Source organism: Pteropus alecto, unplaced genomic scaffold (assembly GCF_000325575.1).
Source record: "Pteropus alecto unplaced genomic scaffold, ASM32557v1 scaffold60, whole genome shotgun sequence".
Taxonomy (NCBI): Eukaryota; Metazoa; Chordata; class Mammalia; order Chiroptera; family Pteropodidae; genus Pteropus; species Pteropus alecto.
In genome coordinates this window covers 5,895,004-5,903,376 of record NW_006430726.1, presented here as the reverse complement: position 1 = coordinate 5,903,376, position 8,373 = coordinate 5,895,004, and the positions used below count along the sequence as shown (strand labels likewise).

Sequence of the window (8,373 nt, the reverse complement as noted above, 5' to 3'; positions counted from 1 at the left end):
CAGATGGAGTGTGCTCATCAGCCTTAACTTCAGGCAGGCGCAAGTCCCATCCAGCTCCGTTTCAAAGTGAGGACACAACCCCTGGGGGGTGGTACATTACACTCAGCTGCCAGTCCCTGGGAGCTGAGGGGCTGGCCAGCCCCGAGGTCCCCAACATAACTGCGTCGTCCTGCAGCACCGACACTGCACAAGCCACACGCTTGAGGCAGCTGGAGATGAACTGGCTTGAGGATCAGGGACACTGATCTGGCAAGTGAATGACCCCGTGAGGAACGGCTGCTAGGCATACTCGTCAAAGCGTGCGGTTTGCGGGTTGGGGTGTAGCAGAGCCGAATGGCGAAGGCTGTGAGTTAGAACGTGCAGTCGTTGTCACACAGGGAGGTCGGGAGCCTTGGGCTTGTAAGGTTTCGCCTGCGAGCACACGCACTGCCACGTCCATCTGCCAGCGCTCAGGGAGTGCAGCTCGTCACTCAGGGAGGATGCCGTACAAAGTGCGCTTGCCCGTGTCCCTTGACCCGCCACCCAGAACGAGTGTCGGTCAGCACCGCCACCGGGTCTGGCTCTGGCAGCCACCACAGCCCCCCAGGTGGCCTGGTTCCCAGGGGGCTGTTGTAAGCCGGCCCAGCGTGGTAAATGCAGTTACATTTCTCTGAGCCGCAGTGGGCAGTGGCTGCTCTGATGGCGCTGAGATGCTCTACCACCCAAGGAACGCTGTTCGCCCACTGCCACCTCGGCCTGTTCTCTGGACCAGGCCCAGGGGGCCCAGAAGGGGAGGCATGGGTGGCCGCTCGGGGGGTGAGTGCGAGGGAGGTGGGTGGGTGAACCCCGCAGTGATGGAGTCTCACAGGTGGTGCCCAGCAGCGGGGCAGTGCCTTGGCCAACAGGCCAGAGCCCTTCTCTGGGGTGAGGTGGGCAGTGACCCCTGAAGGGAATCCAGACCCTTTACTGTCCTCATGTTCCTGCCTTTCCTGCGACATTCTGGGTACAAAAGCATCTCTTTATCTGACCCCCCCCCCCCGCACCGCTCCATGGGTAAATAATGCCTCCCACTGACAGCCAGTGAGATGAGGTAGAGCGTGTGGGCTTGGCCATCTGAAACGGGGCTTAGTCCAGCGGTCCCGGAGGGTGGGCTCTGCAAGGTCACAGGGCAGTGACACCCATCTCCTGGGGCTGTCAGCCCAGATGCAGCAGTGGACATGGAGCCGTCTGTACAGGTGGAAGGGACTGTGAACATGGCCCCTGGGGAGGGCGGTGGGTGCCGGAGGGGTCCAAGGCCTCAGGCCATCTGGAACGCGAGGAGTCAGTCGGGTGCCGCTAGAATCCATCGCAATGCACCAGGCTCGGCCACCCCCGCCGTCCTCCAGACACCGCCAGTCAGCACCTGGCCGAACTTCCCGTCCTGGGCACCACGGCGGCCGGCATGGGAAGATCGGTTCAGCGTGCCGTTACTAATGACCCTCCTCCGTCTAGAGTCCTTGAAGCGTCTGCTTGTTTTCTCCGAACAGGAAGCCATCCTGTTCATACTCTGCTAACGCGCTCTGTCCTCTGTGCCCAGCACGCCAGATTCCAGGGAGCAGATGAGGCCTGAGAATTTATGTGCAAAGCCCATGCTCGGGACGGCGGGGAGGATGCTGGGGGAGGATGTGTCAAAAATCAATAGAAGCCACAATCAGACTTTTGTTATTTTTGATAAACCAACCCTCAGGGAGAGGCAGCCCAACACAGGGTGGAGCCTGGGTTTGGGATGCTCCTGGGACAGGCAAAACCGACCCCATCCTCCCAGGAGGATGTGCAGCATGTAAAGAGGCCTTGGTTTCAGGAGTAAAGCAACAGCCCGGCTGAAGGTCGGGCAGATGCTCTCGTGAGAGCCTGTGCAACAGCTGATGCAGGGGGCCAGGCAGCGAGGACCGGGAGGGCCAGGCACCGTTCTGGCCGTGAGAAAGGGTGAGTCAGACCTGGCACTGGCTGGGTGACTCGAGCAAAGGTGACCCAGGGACTAGGAATTGCGTTTCTGCAGGCCAGAGCCGCTGGCTCAGCCCTCACACGGTTAGGCACCTACCCCTCAGGGCTGCGATGTCATCAGCATCCACCGGCCTCCATGGGGAGCGGGGACCAGAGCCAGCCCTTGAGTTTGCAGCCTCAGCCCAGATCCCACTTACTAGCAGTGCAATTTGGGCCAAGTGTTTAACCTCTCTGGGCCTCAGTTTCCTCACTGGTAAAACGGGGCTGACGACGAGGGCACCAAGCTCATAGGGTTGGGGTGAGGCTGAGGGGAGCGACGTCATGTAGAGCTCAGGGAACCGTGCCATGCAGAGACGACGGTAGAAATCTCAGTGCTGCTATCCTGTCCTCTGTGGAATCGCGTCTGAGCTCACGTGTCCCTGAGTTTGGAGGGCTCAGGCTCCGGGTGTCAGGGCCCTGCAGGCTCTGACCCCACCCAGCCTCACCAGGCGCGCTGTGCTGCCCGTGGCAGTCTTGTGTTTACCTCGAGACTGAAGAGGCGATTCTGATTATTTGTTTGTAAACGGATACCAATTATTTGTTTTGCCTACAAATCTGGAGGGTCACTGGCCTTGGCTGGGGTTCTCACTCAGACCGCAGTGACAATCGGATGGGGACTGGGGTCTTCTGGTGTCCACGCTGGGGAGAGTCACACAGCCAGGCTCCTCAGGCTTCGCTCTCCACGAGCGGTTTCTCCACATGGTGGCCTGAGGGCCACCGCCCCCAGACACAGCGACTCGGAGGCACAGAGCCAGCGTCCCAAGAGACAGCTGCAGTAGCGCTGTGACCTTTTCTCATCCAGCCCTGAAAGTCACAAAGTGCCACTTCCGCCTCGTTTTATACACCGACACAGCTACAGAGGCCTGACGGGTTCAAGGGGAGGTGGGGACGCTACCCCTCAGTGGCGAGGGTCAGAGAATTCGGGGCACGTTTAAAGCCACCTTGAGGCTCTGTCCCTCTGCCCATGTTCCTTTCTGCCACCAGGCTTTCTCCCTGCGATGCCACCTGCCTACCTCTGCTGCTCAGATTGCTCAGAGCCCTCATCGAATTCACTCTCCGAGGTCTTTCCTTGTCCTGTGTCCCCACTGCCACTGAACCCCAACAGCCTCCTGCGTTCACGACCATGGTTAGTCGGGCTTCGTTCCTACAGGTTCCAACTGTGTAGGTGAGCAACCTGGACGAGCCACCAAGGGAAACCTGGACGGACCACCAAGATGACAGTTACGTGCCCGGCCTCATAGAGACTTGTTAGTTCTTTTATATTCTTCATTACTTCTCCCAGAACTTCTGGAAAGTACACCTATAACTCGAATAATCAGAAAACATTTCTTTTCCAGAACAAGTATATTTAAAAATGGGTGGTAAATGTTTCTTGCTCTGAACCCAAATCTTAATAACTCGACTATTAAGCTACTCTAAAGCTCACTCTCTAAAGAGGTGGGGAAAACCATACCGTAAGACAGATGCAACGTGAACACAGTCCTTCCTGACATATAGACCGAACTCAGAGCAGTTCTGGACGTCCGCGGGTAGGGGACGCGCCCGGATCAGGCCGTGGGGCACGGGTTTCGGCCACCCACGGGCTCTACCGTTGGCTCTTCACGATTTCCTGGGGCCGCACAGCGAAAACCGAGGCTGCGTCAGCCCGGACCGCTGAGCTGTGGCTCCTAACAGCCGACTGTGTGGCGACATTTCCAGAAAGCAGATTACAGAACGCCCCGGTGCGAAGACCCCATGGGAGCTGATGTAGTCTGGGGTCTCAAGGAGGACGGGGGCGTCCATATATCCGTCTGGACTGAGAGCCGTGTGCGAGGTCAGGCGAGGTGGCAGACTGTGGTACCTTCCCACGCAGGCTGGGTGATTCTCCAGCTTCAGACTCCCCAGCTTAGCGTGCGTCGTAACCCCTCTCGGAGCTGGTGAGACATGTGCATTGCGGGGTCTGTGCCGGGAGGTTCTGCTTCAGGGGTGCGGGGCTGGGCCTGTGAACCTGCCTTGTAGGGTGAGCCTCCCTGGGGGGTCTTTGACGGTTTCTCCGCTGCATTCTGTGTTTGTACAGTCACGTGCAGACCGCACCCACTTCTCCCCGGGCGTCCGTGTGATGAGCTAGCTCACGTCACACATCCTGCTCCGTAAGCTCCTGCTAAAGCTTCACGGTCAGTGTCCGTCTGTCCATCTGACCCATTTGAAAACTAGAGTAGCGGGGTGAGGTGTCGGCGGTCACATGGCTGTCACTGGTGGGGCTGACATCCTGAGCCAGGCCAGGGACATGTGACAACAGAGGCTCTCATGCTCCCCGGGTACGAGGTTCCATTTCTGCTGCTGAGGTGCTGATTCCTGAGTGGCTCCCTGCACCATACTGGCACGTGCCATGCAGGAAGCCCATTTCTTAAATTGCCCCTCATCCCCCACCACCTCTGCATCTGAGATGCCGCTGAGGAATAGCTTTTGTCTGCTGTGCAGCAAAGGGTCCCCTCCTTGGACTCGCTTCAGAGGTGGGGGGCCCTCTGAATGGGTGAATGGGGGGGGTGGCACTGGGCCGGTAGGGAGCCGAGTGTCAGAGGGGGATCAGTTCTGAAGCGTGGTCTGACCCTTGAAGTACTGCAGATCTGTCTCCCACACTGACAGAGATAGACACCCATTATCTCAGGCGTGTTCTCAGAAACAGGAAGGGGCTGTTGCTCTGGGCGCCCGCTGGGCGGACACGTCGATGAACAGTGACGACTTTGCTTGGGGATGTGGCCAGGGTCGGGGGAGGGGGAACAGGCTGGACTTCAAAGCTCAGCTTGCTGAGAGTGTGTAGTGCCGTCTGCGCTCAGGCTTCTAGAACGCAGGCTCCTCCGTCTGAGCTGAGGAGTCCGTGCAGCCAGAGGGACCTGGGTATGATAATAAAGGCCATACGGTTCCTGGCCACTTGTGAGCTACCGGTGCCACCTCTGGGTGACAAACATGTCATCATGCCTGCCACCTGTGGTCAACTCGTCTTGGCCCCCGGAGCATGAAAATTCATGTCCATGGAAAGGTCGTATTTCAGTCCCCCGTGTCTGACTCAAGCCTGGATGGCCAGAGTGCTGGCACAGTTCCCTGTCCTTCTGACCCTGCCGTCACCGCTAGGGGGAGCACGAGGTCCATCCCGCCACCCCCAGCACAGGGGTGACACGCTGTTCTGGAAACCCCGCCGTTCTCTGAGCTGAGGCACTGGGAGTGATGTCTCAGAGGCAGGACACAAACCCCCAGGGCCTGGCCTGACTCCCTGGGCCTCACGCAACTTGAGGGTGCAGGAGTGTGGCCCAGGGGCTGAGGCTGCGGGCTGCCTTGCTTTGTGTCCAAACAAAGACGTATTATGGAGCGGCATAAAATATTTCAAAATAACGTAAAGAATTTAAAAAATTTTAAAACTCCCAGAAGCACAAAGTATAAACTACATACTGAACATGGCATGTGTGACTTGAGGCCAGTCATTTACTGAGACTGTCATGGAGACGGCAGGTGGGCAGGACCCGAGGAAAGAGGCCACAGCTCTCTGCACCTGGTTCCCTTCCATCTAGGACATTGTCCTTCTATGTTCCCTGGAAGAAAGCTCCCCAAGCGTCCCACCTGGAGGGCAGGCAGCATCAACGTCCCTGGGGGCAGAGCAGTCCCCTCTCTGGAACGTCCCGCCGCAGGGGCGTGTGTACAGGGACACGCGGAGGAAAGCCGCTGTCCATGGTGGGGACAGGAGCAGACCGTGGAAGGGAGGTGCATGAGGAGTTCGTTTGTAAACCACCTACTAAGTGCTAGGCTGTCTTGTCTACGTCATCAGCTACGATTTCCACAACAACCCCACAAAGAAGGCCACAAACAGTTCCCGACGTTTGCAAACGGGAAACCCGGGTCTCCGAAGGAGGTAGGGGCTCCCATGCAGTGATTGATTGCAGCAGAGACCGGATCCACGACGTCACCCCCCAGCGCCACACGTGAATAATCTCACTTCATCCTCAGAAACGGAACTGGTCATTAATCACAGTTAAGTGCAGCTATATTTCTTTTCTTTTCTTTTTTTTTTTTTTGAGAACTGACTTTAAATTAGGATGTTTTCCTTCGAGCAGCCTCATGTGATAGGAGCAGCACAAATGATCAGAATCCGATGACCCCGGCCTGGAACACACCAGCTGTCCTGCCCCGAACTAACCCTGGGCGATCCAAGTTGCTTTTCCGATCGTAAGTTTCCTCACCAGGAAAATGGGAATAACTGTCACTCTGGAAATGAAACGACAGCATGTGTGGAATGCTTAGCATCTAGAGAGTGACTAACAAATGGAAGCGGCTTAGGTACTGCTTCTCCCGGGCTTTATAGACGAGAGAACTGAAGGGCAGCTGGCTTCGGGTCCCCTGCCCAGCGGCAGAGCCAGCACCGAATGCTGAGCTGCCTGCTGCAGGCACCAGGATTCTTTCTCCCCTGTGGACATGAGATGACCGACTCTCACAGGGCTGGTCCTGTGTCGTCAGGAAGTGCCTCTGTCCCCGTCAGCCAGATCTCTGGTTGGTGGAGGGCTGCCATGCACTGTAGGAGTCTTTTCTTCCAAAACGATTCGGATATTTGGAAAGGCAGCCCTCTTAATGTTAATGTGAACTTTCCGAAGTTCACTGCCGTGGACCAGTTCCACAGATTTTAACGCCAAGGTTCAGGGCGCCGTGGTCTCCTCCAGTCCAGAGCGTGTTGGAAGCACTGACCTCAGAGTCTTGGAACCTGGTCAATGTTATCAACGCTGTTCTTTCCTTTGTGGCCGGACAGGATAATTTAAGGACATTTTCCTTGATAGCATTTCATTTTCCTTCTAAATCATGGGAATAGTGTCGAATTTGAATGCTACACACAGATCACCTCAGGACTACAGATTTTGAGTCTGCTGTGATAGCGTGCCCTGGCAATGTAAATATCTGTTGGGGGAAGATTAACTAGCAAGGCGATATATTCAGAATGGCTGCCTCTTTCATTAGCTCAGTGAGAAAGTAAATAAGAAAGATACAGGGTTCTCTAAATCACAACTTATAAGCAGTCGTTGAGCTTCTGGTCGAACTATTACTTTTTTTTTCAGGCTAATTAAGCTTCATACTATTTTTTAAAAAAACCCTTTATTCCCCTATAACCTTGTTTATTTTAAATTTACATCTTAAATATCTAACGGCTAGAAATTTGCTATCATTTTCCAGACGCATTTGAGTTCAGAGACACATTATATTTCATGCATTCATTACTTGAATGTCGTTCAGAAATAAACACTACAACTGGAAAAAGTGATTGGGAAATTAATCGTTTGGAACACGAATAGATGAATGCAAAGATTATATAGGATAAAAAACAGTCTGCCCACAGCTTCCCTTTCGGGTAAACGTGAAGTCACTGGTTTCAAAACAGTTTTCCAAAGGTAGGTTTTTGCTTGCACGGTTTTCCTTCGGATGTGCCCTCAAAGCTGGTGCCTGCCTCTCTCATGCTGAGCCAGCCATGAAAATGTGGCCTTAATCCAAATCCAACTGGTAAATCACATCTAAGGCCTTGGATGTCTGGCGTTACTATATCCTAAACCCACTGGGCAGGTTTGCAAAGACCCCAGATCAGATGATCACAGTGCGTGTGGAGAGGCGGCCGAGGGAGAGGGAAGGTCCAAAGCCTCCTGTGACCCCACGGGGCCTCTGCGGAGAAGGAGCGTCCGCTTGCTCTTTCCCGGTCATCTCTCCCGTTCGTAACTTTCCCAGTGGGCAGTAGACACGAGTATGAAATGCAGCTCTGTAAGCCAGTGCCCAGAACAGCGCCCAGGGCCGTGCTCCGCGCCGCCTCTGATATGGGGTGAAGGGTTGTGTGGGGCTTTTTGCCACAGCGGAACAAAAGCCAGCTGAGGCCTGAGGTGCAGAAGGGCTGCCACCAACAGAAGTTTTCCCAGAAGTTACATCAGTGGTGACCTTCATCGGCTACACCAAGAGAAAAATCCGTTCTGTGTTACTGTCAGCCACAGCAGGGGGCTGCCTTTCCGGCTCTGAACTTGAGGGGCAGGAATTTCCAACTTTGACTCAGTGTCAACTCACACCGCTCAACCCCTCAGTAGCAGGGGGGCCGGGACCCCCACATGGACAGGCGCAGCAGCCTGACGAGCGTGAACACAGCTCCGCTCTCCCAGACGGCCGGGGCCGCTGCGACGCGGGAGGTCAGTTTGCGGCGACCTGGCCGCCCTCCCCTGACCCAGGCGCGCCCGCAGCGCCGCCGGAGGGTTCCCATCTGGGTGGCTACGCAGGTCCACCCGCAGCGGCGGTGGAGGCGGGGCTCGGCCAGACTGTGGTGAGCAGACCACTGTCCCTGCGGCCAGAGACCCGCTGCCCACGATGCTGTGCCCCAGCCCG

At 56.1% G+C, this 8,373-nt stretch overlaps 2 protein-coding genes across 5 annotated transcripts in view; one reads left to right on the top strand and one right to left on the bottom strand.

Moving 5' to 3' along the window:
• The window catches only part of CTXND1 (cortexin domain containing 1), a 28,013-nt gene that overhangs the window by 3,727 nt on the left and 15,913 nt on the right, over positions 1–8,373 (bottom strand). The gene's annotated exons all lie outside the window — the stretch shown is intronic.
• FAH (fumarylacetoacetate hydrolase) overlaps positions 1–8,373 on the top strand; it is a 45,698-nt gene that overhangs the window by 24,846 nt on the left and 12,479 nt on the right. For all 4 annotated transcript variants that reach the window (XR_003047710.1, XR_003047700.1, XR_003047699.1 and 1 more), the window contains 2 exons: positions 5,801–6,003; positions 6,087–6,198. The gene's annotated coding sequence lies outside the window, so the exon portion shown is untranslated. The remainder of the gene's footprint in view (positions 1–5,800; positions 6,004–6,086; positions 6,199–8,373) is intronic.